Here is a 20707-nt window from a genome sequence, read left to right on the forward strand (position 1 = left end):
GCAGCCGTGAAAAGAGTGGCGAAGCTTTTGTTTTGTTATGGTATGAATCCAAACGGAAGTGCCCGTCTCGTAAACCTTTTGTAAAGAATAATAACTCTCATTGCATGGGTTATTCTTTGCGGCTCAAAAGGAAATTACAACATATCACAAAAGTTTAACAACCAAGGTCTAAGCTGTCAATCAATCTCTTAGCCAATGAGAAGTATAGCAGCCATTCCGTAACGTATAATACCAACTTTGTGGCGCGCGATTTAAAACGGACGAAATAGCCGCAGACTGAAACCAGTCTTGCGCAATAAATATTGCTGTAAAAATGTTTTTTGTTCGCGGAAAAAATTGTTTTGCGATACGCTTGTCCCAATTAGGCTGCTAAAAAAACTTTTCTTGTTTTTCAGTTATCCTTTAAGGGGGATGTGCGGCTTTAGAGTAATGTTCTTCTTTATGAAAGAATACTTATTATGTATTGTACACTGATATAACACATCTCACACCTATTCCAAGTATGCAAATATAAATACCTTTACTAAAACCCGGGTTATGGGAGATCGGTTTAATTTGATTAAGTCATTTGTTACCGGTCATTAAATTGAATGATTCCTGAATTATTAAAATGTTTAATGCAACTGCATTCACAGAGGTGTGATTTGTGCGGTCATTCTATTTTATATCTGACCTGAGAAGGTTATATTACTAAAACGATTGTAACTATAGTGTAAAAGACATGCTTTCTCGTTATTTAAGAAAGTAATTAATTGGACAGAACTCTTAAGCTGGTAGACTGTATGGGGTTATCCCCGTCCAGCTTCCCCACCCCCGAGTGACACAACACCACTTTCCATATAAACATTTATTCACTCACATTTGGCGAGTTCTCCGGCGGTCGCACCTCGCGGTATCCAAACGTCCGTCCTCCTTCACGTCCGTCGCACCACTCCCGCGTCCTCCCACCGACCCCTCGAGCCCCCGCCGGTCCTTCCCTCGCACCCCCTTTTCCCGGCGCCAGGCCGACGGGTGCCTTCCTCCCGACGTGGGTGTTCTCCCGGCTCCCCATCCACGCCGTCCAGGCCCTTGGGGGTCGGGCTCCTTTGAAGGGGGCCCGAGGACGTCCGCCGCCGCCACCAGCCGGCCACTATCAGCCTCGATCGGCTACCGAGGGTGCCGACGGCTCGCCCTTGAGCCGCCCTCGGCCGCCAGCGTCTGGTAGCAATCAGGCGGCGGCAGAGCGGGCCCCCACACCACCCCCCCCTCAATCCTCAGACCCCGACGCCGCCAAGAAAGAGTCCAGGTCAACGTCCATCAAGGACGGCGACGGCAGGGTCCGAGTGATAGGCCCTCCGGGCCCGGTGGCAGATGAGTCCGTCGGGGAGGGGCCGATGAACTCGGCAGGCCGGACCGGCTCGGACTGCCTCAGCGGCGGAAGCTCCAGGGCCCGCGGGATCGGCGTTCGCCGCGGTGGGGTCGGCCCCGTGCACCGCCGTTGGCAGACATTCTGTGTGGGAAAAAGAGGTGGTTAATGGATGCGATACACTAGTGCCTTTTGGCCCTGAGATTGTATCTCCGGGGATTTTCCCCAGCGTTGCTTGTCCCGCCTGCCTCCCCGTCAGTATCGTCAGGATCGCGGAGGCAGTAGGTCTTTAAGTCGCCCACGTGCACCGAGCCGGACACTTCGCCCGTGTCCAGGCGAGCAAGTCGGTAGGTCAAACGTGACAGTCGTGCCGCGACCCGGTACGGCCCTTCCCACCTGTGTGCCAGCGACGCCGCAAAACCTTGCGCCGCGTTGCTGAGAGGGTGTGTTCGCCTAAGGACCAGATCCCCAACGGCGTAAACCAGGTGGCGGTGCGTTTTGTCGTACTGGGCGGCCTGCTCCAGCCGGGCAGACGGGAACCCACAGCCGCCGTTCCCCCTGAGGCTAACCCCGCAGGGGCGACTGCGTCGCTGGTTGAGAGTCCGACCATCGCGCAACCGCAGGCGCCTTCGGGTGCGGCTGAGCTCATGGAGCAAATGACAGCTCTGTTCGCTACACTTACGCGGCAGTTAGCTGCGGCGCAGAGCCCGACTGCTCCCGCGCCGGTGACTCTTCCGCGTCCGCGGCTTACGATGGAGCTGCCCACGTATTCGGGTTACGCGGATGAGAGTTCTGTTCATGACTTCCTGTTGCGCCTGGGCACCTACCAAACGGCCGTTGGCGCGTCGGATGACACCGTCATCCGGCAGATCCTGCCAATCGCCCTTGTCGGGGATGCCGCCCGTTGGTGGAGGCTTCAGGAGCCTCCCTCATCGATGGCCGCGTTCCATGAGCGCTTCCGAAGCGAGTTTCTGCCGCCGGACTATGAGAGGCGCGTCCGCGAGGAATTGAACACGCGCACGCAGCATCCTGACGAGAGCCTTTTGGAGTACGTGCGCGCACTTCAGGAACTTTATTCGAGAGCAGACCCCGCGGCGAGTCACGCGGACCAAGTTTCGCGCGTAATCCGCCAGTGCCACCCATCCTTCAAGCCGTACCTTCGTGGGCGCAGCTTCGACACCCTGGAGGCTCTGGCTCGAGAGGCGCGCGTCGTTCAGGCGGACTTGCTTGCTGAGCTCCGCTACGCGCCGCCGCCTGGGCCGGAGGAATCGCTTGAGCCTAGCTGCGCCTGGGCGGGGTCCCAAAGCCCGACCCCCCGCGTCGAGGCAGCGTCGGTGTCCGCGGTTGTTAGGCGCGAGGCGCGAGAAGTCGTTTCAGCTCGCGCGCTAGACCCCTTCTCGTACGAGCAGAGACGCCGCGCCGGCCGCGAGAATCGGCCTTCGAGTTCGGTCGGGGCCGGCGCGGCCGGGGCGCGTGGTGTCGCGAGGCGGGGAGATAACGCGCCCCGTTTCGGTCGAGATGAAAGGGACGGGCGTCGCCAGAGTCCGGGCCGCCGACCCCTGCGTTGTTTCCGGTGTGACCAGCCTGGCCACATCATACGTAACTGTCCGCAGCTCGAGCGCGACGGTCAGCGCCAGGGAAACGCCCGGGGCCAGCGGCGTTAACCGGATCATCCAGGTTCCCGCCGCTGGCCAGCGGCGAAAGGGAGGGGCGACGCGGTACCGTGGGGAAGCCCCACGAAGACGTGTCGCCGACATGTCCCACTGATGTCGCGGACGCGTTTGCCCCACTGGCATGTAGAGCCCAGACGGGACTCTCTGCCTCTGGACCTTACATGACGATTAACATTGCTGGGAGGGAGTTCTCAGCATTGATAGATACCGGAGCTACCCTTTGTCTGATCGGTGACGACGTGTACGAAGCATGCCGCGAGAGGAGGAGGAGTTTAAGACCGGTCGACATCTGCATGCGTTTGGCAACGGGCATGACGAGGGCTGAGGGGGCTCTGCGCCTTCAGGTCGAGTTTGACGGTCGACGTAAGAGGCAACGTTTTGTGTACCTTCGGGGTCTCACATCTCCGGTCATACTGGGGCGAGATTTCCTTTCTCGGGAAGGCATCATCGTTGACCTGCGGAACAATGGGTACCGTTACGACCCGTCTACTCCGCTGATACCTTTCGCCGACCCACCGCCCTGTGTTCCTTGCGCTCCACGTACGACGGCTCTCGCTGGGTGTCCCAAGCTCCAGCCAGAGGCGCTCGTCACGCAGGTTGGAGCGGCGGAATTGGAGGCCGTGCTCGCGTCTTTCGACGGCCCGACCGAGCAGAGGCATGCACTCGCGGACGTTTTGCGCCCCTTTTCGGCGACATTCACCGAACGGCCGGGCATGACTAACGTCCTTCAGCACCGGATCGACACCGGCGAAGCTAAGCCCTGGGGTTGCAATCCCCGGCCGCTTAGCGTTCACAAAAGAAACCTCCTAGACGCCGCCCTCGACGAGATGATTGACACGGGCGCGGTCAGGAGATCGAAAAGTCCTTGGGCTTTCCCGGTAGTTCTAGCTCCAAAGAAGGACGGGACAGCCAGGCTTTGCGTTGACTACCGCCAACTCAATTCTCTGACAACGAGGGATGCGTATCCTTTTCCGTCGATCGAATCCATCATGTATTCCTTGGGGAACGCCCGAGTGTTTACAACACTAGACTGCAGCAGGGGGTTTTTGCAGATTCAGATCGCTCCTGCCGATGTCGAGAAGACTGCTTTCACTTGCCATCGCGGGTTATTTGAGTTTACTCGCCTTCCCTTCGGACTGTCTAACTCGCCGGCAAGTTTCCAGCGACTTATGGACATCGTTTTGGGAGACGCCAGGTTTAATTTCGCAATGGCCTACATGGATGATGTTGTGGTCTTCTCCAAGTCATTCAGCGAACATCTCGTTCACCTGAGGATCATCCTCGGACGAATGAGGGATGCGGGGTTGACGATTAACCCGAAGAAGGTACAGCTCGCTTCTCCGAAAATCGATCTCCTTGGGTTTGTGGTCGACGAGGGAACCTTGAAACCGAACGACGAGAAGTTAAGGGCCATCCTTGATTTCCCTCGGCCGCAGGAGGTGAAAAGCCTCCAAAGGTTTCTAGGAATGATTGGGTTTTATCGCCATTTTATTCCCAACTGTGCCGAGCTAGCCCGCCCGCTTAACCAGCTGCTGCGCAAAGGCTCGAAGTACGTCTGGCAACGAGAACAAGAGGTGTCATTCATCTCTCTCACTCGCGCGATCGCGGCGACTGCCAGTTTGCGACTGCCGGACTTAAACTTGCCGTTTGTGGTGCAAACAGACGCCAGCGATTACGGCGTGGGAGCGGTCTTGTTGCAAGAGCACGACGGCCAATTAAGGCCCGTCGCCTTTGCGAGCCGCACACTCACGCCAGCGGAACGCAACTACAGCACCACCGAGCGAGAGGGAGTGGCAATTATGTATGCCCTGCATAAGTTCGATCTCTACCTGGATGGCGCTCTCTTTACCATCCAAACTGATCACAACGCTCTCGCCTGGATTCAGAGGCTGAAGCAACCAGCCGGCAGACTGGCCCGCTGGGTGCTCACTCTGCAGCGCTGCGCCTACAAGATAGAGTATCGCAGAGGCACTGCGAACCAGGTCGCGGACGCATTGTCGCGCGCACCCGTGGAGACTGACCCGGGGGAACTGCCCCGGGCAACCCTCCACCCACGACAGCAAACTTGCGGGAATGCAGAGGAAAGGGGCGAGAAGGAGAGAGCGCCCGGTCACGCGCCGGAAGCTGGTTCCAGGGGTGCCATCCACGCGGAGAGAAAGACTCGCGGCAATGCGAGCGGTGGCGGAAAAGGTGATACCCCGCCTTGTGCGGCTGTGTGTGATGCCACCAATGAACAGATGAACGCTTGGGGTACTGTTGTGAGCAGGGAAGAGTTGTTGGAAGCCCAGAAAACAGATGGTTTCTGTCAGCGAGTGTCGGAAAAGCTAGCGGATAACGCAGCAGACGCTGGAAACGCTGGCACGGGACAGCGGGTGTCAGAAACGCTGGAGGGCAACGCAGCGGACACCGGAAACGCGGGTGCGAGGGTCGATAGAGAGATCGATTCCTATCTGTTGGGTGAAAACTACTTGCTGCTCAGGTACATCCCCGAGATGGACGAACACGAGGGAGACCCATCCCCCTTCAAAATCGTCGTTCCGCGGAAGCTGCGGCGGAAACTGATGAGGTATTTTCATGACTCGGCCCTGGCAGGGCACGGGAGCGGCAAGAAGACTTACGAAAAGTTGTGTCGTGTCGTGACCTGGCCGGGAATGAGGAGGGAGGTACTTCGATATGCCCGCAGCTGTCCAGCGTGCCAAGTGGCGAAGCCCAGGGGAGGGAAGCCCCCCGGCCTGATGCAACCTGTCATCAGCAAGCGCCCTTGGGAGACGGTCGCGTGTGACATCATTGGACCACTGCCCCGAAGTCCACGCGGAAACCAGTATCTACTCGTCGTCACGGACCATTTCTCGAAGTGGGTCGAGCTTTTCCCACTCAGAAAGCTAGTGTCTGCAAGAATCTGGGAAAGACTGTTGGATACGTTTTGTCGCTACGGTTTCCCTGCTTCTCTGATCACAGATAACGCGTCGGTGTTCACAAGTAAGGTCTTTGTGGACTCGTGCCGGTCACTCAATATCCAGCACAAACGAACAACGCCTTACCACCCACAGGCGAACATCACCGAGCGGGTGAACCGGAACCTGAAGGCGATGCTGGTGACACTCACCGGTAAGCATAAGGATTGGGACGCGAACATATCCGAGCTCGGTTTTGCAACCCGAACGACGGTAAATCGAATGACTGGACTGACACCCGCGTACCTGAACTTGGGAAAGGAGCTGACGTATCCCTTGGAAAATGGATTCCGAGAGTGTGGGCAGGCTGACCCCCGCCCCATCTCTCGCTACGCATCGGAACTCCGTGGCCGACTCGGGGACGCCCTCCGCACGGCCAGGGAGAACCTCGACGCTGCCCGGCTAGCTCAGTCGGTAGAGCATGAGACTCTTAATCTCAGGGTCGTGGGTTCGAGCCCCACGTTGGGCGCCAGTGTATGGGGTTATCCCCGTCCAGCTTCCCCACCCCCGAGTGACACAACACCACTTTCCATATAAACATTTATTCACTCACATTTGGCGAGTTCTCCGGCGGTCGCACCTCGCGGTATCCAAACGTCCGTCCTCCTTCACGTCCGTCGCACCACTCCCGCGTCCTCCCACCGACCCCTCGAGCCCCCGCCGGTCCTTCCCTCGCACCCCCTTTTCCCGGCGCCAGGCCGACGGGTGCCTTCCTCCCGACGTGGGTGTTCTCCCGGCTCCCCATCCACGCCGTCCAGGCCCTTGGGGGTCGGGCTCCTTTGAAGGGGGCCCGAGGACGTCCGCCGCCGCCACCAGCCGGCCACTATCAGCCTCGATCGGCTACCGAGGGTGCCGACGGCTCGCCCTTGAGCCGCCCTCGGCCGCCAGCGTCTGGTAGCAATCAGGCGGCGGCAGAGCGGGCCCCCACAACTGTAACAATAGTATCACCGCACAGCTCCATTCTTCCCGATTAAAATGACACTAAACGGGTTAATATTGTCCAAGAAAAACTACAGAAAACGCCTGTACGGCGTCAGTATTTGTGAAAAACTGTGAAGAGAGAAAAAAAAGCACTTGCAGTATGTGTATCCCTACTGACTGTTCATAAAAAATTCAGACTTCATTTTTTTTTATATTTGAAAATTATATAGAGAAATAATATTTTGCACTGAGCTGGGCGGGTATGTCTAAATATCAGAAAAGACATTTTGCAAAAATGACTTTTCCCCATTTCTTTTATCATTTAAAGACCAGCCTGCCCCATTAAAATTGTTCAGCGGGAACATCTTGAGCACATGACACACATGGAGCACACGGAGGAAATGAGAACTAATACTATTAGAGCGATGAAACTCGCGCATGGCACGAACATACACACGGCATGGAGAGTGCGCGGCGACAGCTATCAGTTTTGATTTCGGCAACTGCCGCTAGAGGCGCTTTTTGGAACCGAAAAAAAGTATATTATGTTTTATTGCATTAATTTTGTTACGTGAAAATAAATCTATTACGTTTGATACATGAGTTTCGCTTCACTCTAACTCGGCACGTAGATGTTGTCAGTGCCTAAAACTTGCGGCCGTGTCGTACACACAATCTACACTTGTTTTGTGTGTGTGTGTTTTTTTATGTATAGAAACATATTTATGAATAAACGACGCATTTACGTCATTATCGAAATTGCAGGTGTACAAAGACGTTATTTAAAAGTAGAAAAAAAAAATACAGGCACAGCTATTTTTGTGTATATAATCTAAAAAAACTTACCTTTCTCGTAAATCGTCATGGCATCAACTTAATAAAACGTTCCTCCCATAAATAGTGTTCTCGTTTTTGTAGATAAAAGTGATTGAGTGTGGTGTTTTGTGTGTGTGGGTAATTAAATCAACCGGGATATTAATAAGTGTCAGAAAAGAGACTCCGAGCTGCACGCGAACACACCACATGGCCGCTTGCTTGAACTGCATCATAAACCGTAGCAGCTTCCCGATCGTCATAGCCCGCTGACTGTGAGTGTTACACTTCCATCTTTTGATATAAAGGACTGAAAATCGCACAATTTAAGATAATGTTAACTTTTGAATACATGCGATGCGTACATCGAAGTACCTAACAACTGTTTACAAGCTCACAAGTCTGTATATCCAACTTAGCAGAACGGTGGGTTGGATTAATACCACCTTGAAGGGCAATAGGCCTGCACATGACGTCACTGCTAGTAGATCCACGACCCGCCTGAAGCGGCAAACCCGCTCAAGCTTGACGGAGCTACGCCGCAAAGTTAGATGCGTGCGTTCGTCTGCTTCTTTTGGAGGGGTAGCGGTGACGTCAGAGAGACGCCGAGCTCTCATTGGTTCTGAATGAAGGATGGTGGGTAGACCTCGAGGCAGCTTGCTTTGAGGTCTACCCACTATTCTTCAATCAGAGCCAATCAGACCTTGGCATCTTTCTGTGGACACCACAACTCTTGTGCATGAAGCAGACGACTCGCTCGTTCTGAGACGCTGCCAGAGACGCTGGCGCGGCGACGCGGACGCGACGTACGCGAGGCTGCGTGAATTGATGACGTTTGAGGCGGGAAGGAGCAGAACCGGCTCATTCTACAACAGCATGTAAACAAACGCTTTGAAGACACTTTAGACGGCCCACTAAGATCAGTTTCTCAACCTATCGCGCTGCGATATACTACATAGGTGGAAGCGAGTGGTAGAAGTTTGCAGTGAGAAACTGAAGGAACAAATTTACATCACTAAAGGTACGTGCGTTTCAACACTGTTGGAAAGCAGTCGGCGAAAGTCAAGAGCCAGTAGGAACGTGCTATCGTCGCTTGCGACCCACCAATAGATAACTAAAATCCACAGCAGTATGGCGGCACCCGGCAAAAGCATGGAGGTGGCCGTTAGAGTTCGGAGTTGAACCATCGCAGCCTCGGAAAAACCGGCTGGTGCTGCGTCCCCACCACAAATGTACGCATGGGCCTGGACGTTGGACCCTTGCGATTGACCGTCGCGCTCCGTGAAGCTCCGCAAGAACTTTGTTTTAGATGCCGAGCATCTCTTGTTTGGGTCTATGTCCCGCGGCGTCGTAGTCCGCACTCACACTACGCATGCGCAACTCTCCTCCTCTAGTCTCCTCTCCTTCAAGTGTGGATATAAGCAGCGGTAGCGCGCGCAGCGAAGGGCACGCGACGCTGGGCGCAAACGCTTGAAGTGAGCGGCAGACCCTGAACTACGGCAACGAGAAGCGGCGTCCATTCGTCAACGTCGAGCGGCGGATGCTGAACTACCACAACGTGAAGCAGCAGCGGTTCGAGAACGTCGAGCAGCAGAACCTGAGGTTCGGGACCGTGAAGTTCAACGTAAACGTACGAAGCGAGCGGCGGAACCCGACCTTCGAGAACGGGAAGCCGCGTTGGTTCGTGAACGTCGAGCAGCAGAACCTGAGGTTCGGGACCGTGAAGTGCAACAACGTTACTAACACCGTTAGTAACACCGTTAATAACACCGTTAATAACGATCCGCGATGCTCCGCATCTCCCCATGGTTCCCCTCGGGAAGATGGTGTAATTGTTTCTCCCGCATACCAGATACAGAACCCACGTGACCGAGAACGACAGGAAACAGAAAACGTCTATAGATCTTTCCGGAATTATGTAAAAAAACAAAATTGGGTTGTGTGTGTGTTTATACAGCCTAGAACTTGGTCTGCCTCACAGGGGCGACGAGTCTCCCAGCTGTAGATGAGAATTAGTGCCCCCAGCGTCTGCTTTACGCATTTTGACGTTCACATGTACGGCACGTGAAAGTATCCAAGCAGCGAAGACGAAGTTGACGTTGGTATAACAGTTCGTGATTTCAGAACGCAGAGAAGGCGGAAGGAAAGCAAAGCAGAGTGATCACCTTCTTTTCTGTTCGGTTTATTTGTCTGTGTGTCCCGAGCTCTTAATGATAAGAGAGGATGAATCGTTCAGCTACCAAGATACACGAAGCGTTCGCGCCGGCACGAGCGTATACACCCGAACAGCCCCACAATCCCCCTCGTTGCAAATTCTCCTGGGATATGGTGGAAAGGTCTTTGGGGCTTTTACCGACGCCTGTCGCAACGGTTGCTGGCGCTCGAAACCAGCGAGGAGAAGCCTTCGCCGCAGGAAAATGGGGATAATCGATCTCACTCTAACTTAAGGCCACGGCTGGGCTGGACTTTAGACAAAACACGGCACGGACGAGAAATAAAGTAGGGATCTGAGCGCGCAAAAGAAAGCAGTCGCGAAGTTTCCTCGACCCAAGAATAGGGGCGGGGACTGTCGCGAGGACAAGGTAGCAATATGTGGGCTATTTTCAGCCCGCTGTTCTGACGCAAAATCCAATCAGATCGCCAGAGATTGGAGCGCTCATCGCGTCGAGCGAGCGGATTTCTATCAGAAAAGATTAAAGTTTGATTTCTGGAGGAAACGGGAAAAGGCTACGACTAAAACGGAACGCGACGAACTTGAGAAACAAGGCGAAAAAGGGCTACCCGAAAATGGTGCGAGGGAACTGTTAAAAACGTACATTAAACAAGCACTGAATCAAGCGCGAAAGAAGCGAAACGAGAAAATGAAGGACAGACGCCGGTCTTGGAGGTTATGGCATCTGAAAAAAGAAAGACAATCTTCCTTTGAAACCCCCTACAACTCAAAGAAGCGTCAAACCGTGGTGCCATCGCTTGCCGTCGCTGCTTGCGAGGAATGGACCCTTTTCGCAATTCAGGGTCATCCAGTGGCTTTGTGAGAAGAGCATGACCCGCTATGATTAACACGAGAGATAAACTACCATAAAGTAACACGATGCGCTATTACTTATAAATATTACAAGAAAGCAAATGCACACGGCTAAATTAACGAGCATTTTGCCAGTGAGCTTTAAACACTGGCGAAGCGTTTTGTGATGATACCTGTATGGACACAACCCATAATCCTCCTAGATCTCTAAAACAAACATTATTCGTTACAAGCGATTCTTTCTAACCTATGCCAACAAAAGTGGCAATAATATTGAGAAAAAATAAGAATGCTTTTATGTCTTAAGTTTTTATAATGCACGGAATGTCGTATTTAAGAAGCGATCGTTTAAATAAACACGCAGTCTGATGGGACGACGTCACGGTGGCAGGTCATGGCGTCCCGTGTGACAAGGGCACGTGACACAGACACGGTGACGCAAGGTTCACACCACGTGTTCACGTGACGTCAAGGTGTCAAGTCGTGTTGCGACGTGACGTCACGTCACGTGACGCAGTGTCACGGAAATTCGTGACGCCACATTACATCACAAGTGGTTATTGTAGTTCGGCTGTTTTGACATGTCCTACAATTGATACATTTCTGGGTTTTCTAGGCTTCCATATAAAGAATTCTACGCTTAAAAAAAAAGCAATAAAACATCATGCAATGTTAGACCTCGTGCCAGTTGTGAAAAAAAAAAAAAAGTAGTTTTTTTAACTTTTGAGGCAAATATTTTCGGGAAGCCTCTTGCCGCAGTGCTAGGCTTACGGCATTTCCAAGGCTGCCACTTTACCTGCACAAAAGGACGTTTTGCTTGCGAAAGTAGAATAGACGAGAGCTCGGAATATCCTCCTCTTCCATAGTTCATCTTGTTTCATGCGTTCCCCCTTTGTTGGCAAGTGGATTGTCTGGCAAAGAGAAGGTCGTTCGGTCGGTAAGTTGAAATTTTCTCTTCCGAAATCTCCCCAAATTTATTCGTCGCGTTCCCTCTGCGTTACAAGTGAACTCACTCGCCAGACTTGAGCAAAACATTTCATTTTACTTTTCTTTTTTAAAGTTTCGCCTCTTAAAACTTTTCTTTTTATTGTCATGCGTTTAGATATTTTCATACCTTTCGTAAGTCACTCAAGTGTACGCTGCGTCTGCTGACATGACATTCAAAATGTAAATCGGTATTTTTTGTTCGTCTTCCTTCCACATACCTATATTTTTTTCTTTATTTGTCTCAGGGCATCTATTTTTGCACGAATCACGGGAACCACTCAGTTGCTGACGCCACCACTTTCTTTTTAGCTATCTACTTCATTCGCCAGCTTTTCAGTCTGAACGAACTAAGAAATAAATCACGTGTTTTATTTGGAGCCTTTATTTCCACGCCAATTCGAGTCCAGTGCGTTTGCAACCCACCATGTCGTCGCTATACGTACTACGCTACAAGCGTTGACAGCCTAAAAAATGGAGAATGGGGCGAGTCCCCGAACTCTTATTATCCTACTCCGGGCCGCCGCCTCGCACCGGAGCAATAAGTATATGTCGAAGGTTCGTTCCTTTTTCTGACCAGCGCCATGATATAGCGCCGCATGACAACAAGAGCTCCAGGAACCGTCCTTCTTCGCGCACACATTTTCAAGGCCTCGAGGCGCTCGATCGCGCCCGCGAGAAGCCTCCAGAGTAACCTCAATGTCGCCAGGCTGGCGGCTCACTCAGGGTTAGGAGAACTGTGTCGTCTGCTAGTCAAACCGCCATTTTGCCTCCCACTTCAATAAAGCCGTTTTTTGAGCTGTTCACGACGTTATTGAGCATTACCACTTATAAAATGACGGGAGAACTTTAAGAACATGCAACGGCACACGTTCCGTCAACTATGGGTTTATTTTCGGCGCCACATTTAATTACAATACGAAAAGGTTGTGAAGATGGCCGTACTTCCGATGCTTCGTTGCATTAGCGAGTCGAGGAAGCCTCTACCTGGAATAATTTATCCCGACTTCAAAGAAAGCTTCATACTTATACATTTCCACCGGAACAAGCCGATCCAACGGTCTGAAGTGGGTCCGCACATCGTGAAAGAAAAAATGGTGGCCGCGGTCGAAAAGGCGGCACTTGCCCTTCAAAAGGATGTCGAAACTGTAGCAAGGCGCAGCCAGCAAGCAACATTGAGGCAGTCTAGGAGTCCCTGGGAGCGCCAACTAACAGTGCCCCTGCCGGGAGATGCGCGAAGCCCGAATGAGATTTCGGCCCACTTTAGGGACTTATTCCGACACTTCACTTTTTATCCCCCGTGGTCCCGAGTCCATCTCTTCAGCGACACTGCCCACGAAGCCCGTAAATCCTGCTAATTAATAAAACGCGCCATTTGTCAGGGAGATAGGAGCAGCTGTTTTGTTGGTGCAGCCATCCTTTCATCACCAGTGAACAAATATGGGAAGGGGGAAGGGGGAGGTAAGAGTGTGACGTATATTTGACGAGTCCACCAATTAAATTGGACATATACCATGTAACAGCTGTAAAAGAAAATGAAATCTCAAAATCAATAGGCTTACGTTCATCTACTAAACATATATTACCAGAATGGCTAAATCGTCAACTCTATTACGCTTTAATATATTAGGAACTAATACTGGCTTCCCTGTCTGAGGTCAGACAGCGAAAACGAGTATTTCAAACCTCCATCGACCACAAAAAAGGCCGCACGTATCATACAAAACTCTGACTATGACGCACATACCTCCCCCTCTTCAAACATTATAAAATATTACATGTTTACCAACTGTAACCATATAAATTTGCAATCTACATTTTTCAATACTCGAGACTTCCGCAGCGAACGTATCCTTCATTTTGCATCAGACCAGACCATCGCTATGATCGGTATGCACTCTAGAAAAAGTCCGTGCGTCTACTTTCCCGCACAACACTCGGAGAGCCAATCAGCGCAACTCACAGAGGCAGCTCAGCGAATGACGATGCCGAAGCATACGTTTAGACAAAAAAACGCAGTCTGAGTTGTGACATTAAGCAATGCAAAACGTCACGCTTGCATTGCTTAATGTCGCAACTCAGACTGCGTTTTTTGGTCTAAACAGATGTTTCGGCATCGTCATTCGCTGAGCTGCCTCTGTAAGTTGCGCTAATTAGCTCCGAGTGTTGTGTGGGAAAGTAGACGCACGGACTTTTTTAAGAGTGTGATAAGTACATACTTTCTAAAATTAGGACGAACATAGCTACACAAGCCACTGGCGTATAAAATCCCGATCTAAACACGTGTAGTGGCATTCTAAAACTTTTCACACGTAGTACTTCAATGAACAAATTTAAATGCATACTGAAAGAAACCTCGATAGGAATAGAACCATAAACAGAAAATTAAAATGAAACTGAAGTGACTGTTTGGTATGAATTCTTCATTTATTCGCATTTTTGTTTTATTTTTTGTTGTAATACTATTGTTCGGGCAGAGAAATGTAATTTTATCAGAGCCTTTTTGATATTTTGTTCCTTTGTCGACAGTAACTATTCTTGTATTTTTACTATAAAGTGGCATCGAGACATTGTGAGACCATCTGGTCTCTTGCACTGATGCTGCGGACAATCTCCATAGACCGGAGCATGCTGCATAGACCGGCGCAGGACACAAAGCCGTGTATTGGGAGAGTCTGGCCATTCATTGGTTTTAATAGGCGAGCATCTCATGGCCAACCACAGGCCGCGAAACAGCCCCTAGCGGTGGTCGTGAGCAATAAAAAGCCGACTCGACTAATTTAAGCCGTTTTAGCGTCGCTAGAGTAAAAAGGTGTAACTCTCGGGGGACTGAAAACTTGGCGCATGTGAGGTTTTCGTCACTTCCATATATTCAGTGGTAGAATTATGGTGCCTGGATCGCGTCTCCGACTGCTGTGTTTAGCGTCCTATGCTGCCCATACATCAAAAGTGGTCCCCAAGTGGCAACGTCACAGAAGCCGGAGTGTCATGCTGTTGACTGTCGCGATCCTGGCGGTTGGCCGTAGAAATGCTGGCGAAAAGCGCGAGCGAACGTGAGTGTCGCTGTCGTCACGGTGTTCCAGGCGTCCCAACTTCCGGCTGCTTTAACTTCCGTGGACTGTCACAGTGGAGAGCGACCTGCAGCAGAACAGCCGTCTGCCATATCCACCACAGCTGCTGAGACACCACCAGGGTCGCGACCGGCGACAGCATGACACTTCTATGACGTCATCAGGCGGAAATCGAGGGACCACTTTTTTGGGCGCGGTAAACGCACCAGTCGGAGACGCGTTCCAGGCACCATTGTAGAATAAACGAACGTACTCTTCAAACCAAAGTGAACTGTATTGCTGCTGATTTGCTATTGGTGTCATTGTCACCGAGACGCCGAGATTGAACGCTTTTGTTTCATGCTTTAAATGTCGTTTCCGATATTGTGACGTCGCGGTCTGCTGACGGGTCGACACTGTGTCCCACTTTTAGCTTACGCTCTAACCGCGGGGGCAAGATTCGGCGCTGGCGGCGGCCTTTGCTACGCCCATTGGCCAAACTCTCCCAATATACAGCTTTGCCACGGCCAACGAGATAGAGGGGCGTAGAGTGATAAACCGGATGTTTGAAAGTGGCACCTCACCGGTAGCCGCCATGTTGTACGCAAAAGGGACTACTCGTCACGTGACCTGACAAGAGCCTTGTCGGCACCGGTAAGATGGAAGCGCCCAGAGCTAGTGGATGCGAGTTTGTTCGGTGCGCGGTAGTCGTGATGGTCGTGATGTTCCGCTGCTTGCCGATGATTTTGGGCTTGGTGCTCTCTGACGCAAGTATAACGCGAAAATATGAAAGAATGAGACTTACGGTATTTGCGCAAGATCGCTCCGGGTATTAGCACTTGTGAGGCGGTATCAGTCGTATCGCTGTAGCGGTGCTCGGATTCCCGGATGTGTTCGAGGATCAGTATAACCTTCATTTCTTTTAGCATACAATTTTCGCATTCTCTTAGCTTTTTCTGGACGTTGGAATGTCTGAGAATCGAAGCAAAAGGTATACGTCTCGTGTAGGGCCTAGGGGGAGTTGTTTCAGCCCTAGGTCCCCGAATAATCACAGCAACCTTTAGCGAGGAAGCTCCCTCGAAATTTAACCTTTTGTACTAATCGATTATAAACTGGCAGATCTCAAGATTTCGAAATGACGTGCTTTTAATGATGTAGCTTCTATTCAATTGCAGTATTTTCTTCTCTTTTGTTAAGCTGGCGTTTGTCTAAGTGACGCGCACGCAAACTTTCAGAAAGCATTCGAACGAATCATTTGGAAAAAAGTTTATTACTGAAGTTCATAAAACTCTTGATTTATCCCCTGGGAACTCACAACACAGTTTGGGAATCTTTACTCTTTTTATTGATCAGTACACAAAATGCTGCATCCGATGTCCCTTCAAATTAGTATTTGTAGGCTCTTGGCATTGCCGATCGGTATCAATAGTTCACACTAACCTTCATGAGTATGATCAAACTTCTCTTAGATGGTTTTCTAATCCTATGGTTTTTAAATGGAGGCCCGCGGACGGTTTGGGGTTCGCAAGACCTGCCTCATCAGTGGAGCCCGGCGATAAAATTTGTCATTTTTTCAGACTGAGAAGAAACGTTCCGATTTTTCGGTGAGTTTTCTCACGTGCATGTCAACGAGAGAAGTCTACTTCACACTATACCCCTTAGTTATAACCATTCATTAAATCATTATCATTATTAAGTTATACACTTCTCTTCCCCACACCACTAAGGGGGTCCTCCATCAACCCCGCCGATCCACAAGGGATCCGCGAAACGTCAGTGGTTGAGAACCACTGGTCTAATTCATCATTCTAACATGTAGAATCTTTAAAAAAATGCAGCCCCACTAACACCACACATATCAACAATTTGTTAGAAATAATGCAAATTGCAAATAGAAGATTAACTGCACAAATTTCCTTTTTGTAGCATTTATTGCAGACATAATTGTTTTTCATCAAGAGTGCATTGCATCAGTCGGTCGATTATTTACTTGTTCTAATTACCTGGACAAGATGACTTCTATTTGTGTACGTCTCTTGCCCGAAGAAACAGTCCTGTTGCAAAATTTTGACTACCATTCCTTTCAGTCTCTTCAATAGGCTCTTTTTTAATATGTGCGCTGCCTATATTTTGTTTCACCATACCTTGGCAAAAAAAAAAAAAAAAACTGCCACAGCCCCTTCAAGCCAATCAGAGAGGTAGAGTGAAAGCACGTGACAAATCTCTGCATGAGACCACTCTGATGAAATGTTGCCCCGTGTTTCTCTCAAACGGGGATATTGGCTCGCTGGGACTCTAGCCTTCGCCGCTTGCCAAATTGTGATGAAACGAAGTACAGTAGCTACTACGCTAATTACCCAAGGCATTCATACTTTCGGGCAATTGTTCGACAAGAGTGATATGTCAGCAATCACCGTGAACTTGGCTCAGCGCCTATTGGACTCGAAGGCTGGATTGGCGTTTGACGTGAACAGGGGTCCATTCGTGTGCTTTACGCCAAAAACAAAAATGGTGACTGTCAATGTTGCTTGATGGGGCTTTGCAAAGTGTCTATTATGTCAAATGTATATGAAATGTCCTGCTATATAAAAATGCACCAACACATACTATTAAACTAGGTGCTCAAGAGATGTGATTGTCTCTGTGGTTAACAAGCTTCAGCAATAATTATTTTTTGCGCAGGTAATATTTATTTTCAGTAGCTGGGCCCGTTTTGGGCTCAAAAATGTCAGTGTTTGTCGATGATAATAACATGTGTGTATAGTTTTAAATATCCCCTCTGCGATGCCTACAGAGGCCCTTGGAGGGAATAAATGAATAAATAACATGTTCACATCACAGGACCTTTCTTTCGGATGCACCACATGTTCAGGAGAGATGGAAGGAGTGCAGCCCCATGCAACAAGTCGGCCAGACTGGTTTGTCCCATTTAATTATAATGGGGATCAGAGCTGCGAGTGTCCTCAAGAGCTCCACCGCATGCAGTGATCACAATTCTTGGTGTGTAGACTCTGAAGGCATAAAGGCTGGAGTGTGAATATATGATATTGATTCTTATCAAACGGTCCCTTAACGAGTCATTTTGCGACAGTCTTGTGTCGGGCGTTCAGTCGTAGTACCTGTGCTCCTTGTTGTTGGATGGCGATCTTAGCATGGCGGTGTTCAGTTTGGTCGAGTGGCAACTTTGACTGACTGATGCTGTCTTGTGACCATACGTCATGTGCGGCCACTGACATCTGATGAACTGAATCTGCATGGCTGGCTTCGAATCCAGAAATTTTCCTGGTAGCTTTTTTGCGTCAACGTAGCAAGTTAGAGCATGTATTGCTTACGTGGCTGTATCTTTTTGCTGTAACTTTGACTTGACGGCTGGCAACAATGTTTGTTTGCTTTCCAAGCTACTTCACTTCTATTCCGCAATGGCGATTTCTTCAGCATGCCGCGACCACTGTAACTTGTGTAAGTCTCGTGTGGCAAAGTTAAGTCGGGTGATGCTTGGTGTCCATTTTTGTGAAAACGACTAACCATCCCTTTCTTTTTCTTGACGCCACTCAGCAGCATTCTCCTTAAAGTTGGAAATCTCGAGCTTCGTGGAGTGGACACAGATAATTGGTGTCGGCGAATTATTGTTGCTCTTGGACGACGGCCGACACCAACTCAACTGTCATTACATTGCCGCTCACCTGCTTTGTCGTGCTTAGTGTAAAAGCATATGTCGTGCTTACCTCCCGTCGAGGTGATAGGGATCAACAGTTTCAGGGTAGTGTCGGCACCAGGGACAGAGGCCGCCGAAGATACTCCTCAATGTCCCGCGGTCGCTCCCCGAGACGTGGTCAAGGGTTGTTCGGCACGAACCCTCGCAAGCCCATAGATTGGTATACGGGCACCCCCGGTAGACATGGCCGTCATCACGTAGTGGTAGCAGGGTGGTCGTCGGTCGGCCGTTCGCAACATCTTCGTCTTCCTCGGTGTTCTTTGTTCAGTGCGGACATAGATTATAAATAAAAGGGTATATTCTTACACCCCTAGTCAGATATACGATACCCCAAACTCAAGTTGGACGTACAGCGCACTGACGTTGAACGAACACTACCGAATTTCACGAGCGGCTTGATAGCCGAGTTGTACAACTTATTCAATCAGCTAATGTAAATGTGACTGCCTGCAATAAAGGTTATCAGATCTTCTTAGCTCCGCTGCAAAGCCTCTGTGTTTTTTTTTTTTGTTTTTTTCTGTAGACTTTGATATGTTATATCGCACCGTCATCAACCATCTGCAGATTGCTCCTACGTGATTGTCATTGTTCGCTCAGTCTGCTTCAATTTTTTTGGGAGGAGACGCAATTCCGGTGGTTCTTCCTTGTTGCAGCGACTGGCTCGGCTTTCAGGTTCTTTGTGGTGTATTTGCGGGGTTTGCTGTTGTGGGACTCGGGGGCGCAAGCCCCCGCGGTTCTCGCCGCGTGGGAAGTGAACCTCCACCTGCTTGTGGTGCGCACTGCCAGCTCTATAGCTGCAATGGAGGCGAACTCTCAACCCTTCACCTGGGGGGAGGAGCTTTAGCTATGGGGCTCCTCTTAGGAATGGATGCGAAATAGAGGGGGGGGGGGGGGGGGGTGCCCCTAGCAATCAGGACGAGGGCCCTTTCCAAGGGGGGCCCTCTTGGGATGATAATGCTGACATTATGGTGGTGCCCCCACAAGGAAGGGTGGCACTGCATGCCAGCTCTTCCAATATTTACCGTGGGGACATAAAAGATCCCTGCGGCGGGACCGCCTGGTTCAGTTATGATTGCCTTGCGGTCTCGTCGACCCACTGTGCCACATGCTCATGCCCACTTCGCCCCGTGATGGGATCGGACGGGGGTCCGGGTCTCGGGGTCCTCTTCCCAGCGGGTCCTTCCTGGGTCGTTCGCTTGGCGACGCCCAGCTTTATTTTTACAATAGTTATATAGTCCCCAATTGGGTTTTTCCTGAAAATTTCCACCTGATCACATGATCCAATTCCTTTTTATCTGAATTGGCTTTAAGCCTGGAGTGCTCACGTGGGAGCGGGCAGGGGACTAGTTATTTTTCAATCTTTCACAAAGAGCCCCGACCTCAAAAGTTGTTGTGGGACTCGCTCGTCTTGCAGTTTTTAAGCCGGGTTCGGGAAAGGACTTGGTTCACGGCTCGCCGGGGGTGTAAGACGCGGAACAGTCCCGTTGTCCTGTTGTCGGACAACTTGGCTGAGCAGCCGCCAGAGTGCACACAGAGTTAAGGTTTAAGGGTGAAGTACCCAGCACCTCCACCAGAGTATATAATGACAGCCGAGCATGGCCTGGAACTTTCCAGAATAGTAAAGATTGATAGCAGAAAGAACTGGACCAAGCATCCGTGAGAATATAACCAAACTGGCAAAAAAATAGTTGATCCTGACCTGTAAAGAAGCTACATTGCTTTAGTGGCATTCTGTCGGAATAAGTCCTCTCCTTCGGGGTTTTGACGACTGCCGCAGACGAACTGAACTAAAAGGGATGTGGAACCGCTTTTCTTGTGATGAGCCGCAGCAAACAGTCGCCGCAAAGCGGCGTAAGGGTGGGCTGGGTAGGTAACACACGCCCCAGTGGTACACGCACGATAAACAGTCCACACTAGGGTGCCTTCATGTGCGCTTTGCTTAGGGTGGTGGCATCTCGCCATTTTGTCCCACACGTTTATTTTTCTTTTTTGTTCAGAAGCGCGTGAAAGAGCGTGTCCCTACACGCGCTTGTGGCGCTGTCTGTGCTATGGCGACATTTTGTTTTCGTCGATTTCTTTGTATTTTCCCCGTGAGCGCGTGCTGTCGGCATCTGGTACTACAAAGGGTGGCATCACCCTAAACAGAAGGACATTGAGGCACCCTAGTCCACACAGCTTGCAATAGACCATTTGCCTTCCCCGTATAAAAGATTCGAAGTAAATAACC

The 20707-nt window shown here is 50.6% G+C and overlaps 1 non-coding gene across 1 annotated transcript; it reads left to right on the forward strand.

Annotated features, from left to right (window-relative positions):
* The first annotated feature begins 6368 nt into the window (after nucleotides 1-6368).
* On the forward strand, nucleotides 6369-6441 carry Trnak-cuu. Its single transcript has one exon. It is a non-coding gene; the product is annotated as a tRNA-Lys (tRNA).
* The last annotated feature ends 14266 nt before the right edge of the window (nucleotides 6442-20707 follow it).

Source organism: Ixodes scapularis, unplaced genomic scaffold, assembly GCF_016920785.2.
Source record: "Ixodes scapularis isolate PalLabHiFi unplaced genomic scaffold, ASM1692078v2 PGA_scaffold10__122_contigs__length_95168666, whole genome shotgun sequence".
Classification (NCBI taxonomy): Eukaryota; Metazoa; Arthropoda; class Arachnida; order Ixodida; family Ixodidae; genus Ixodes; species Ixodes scapularis.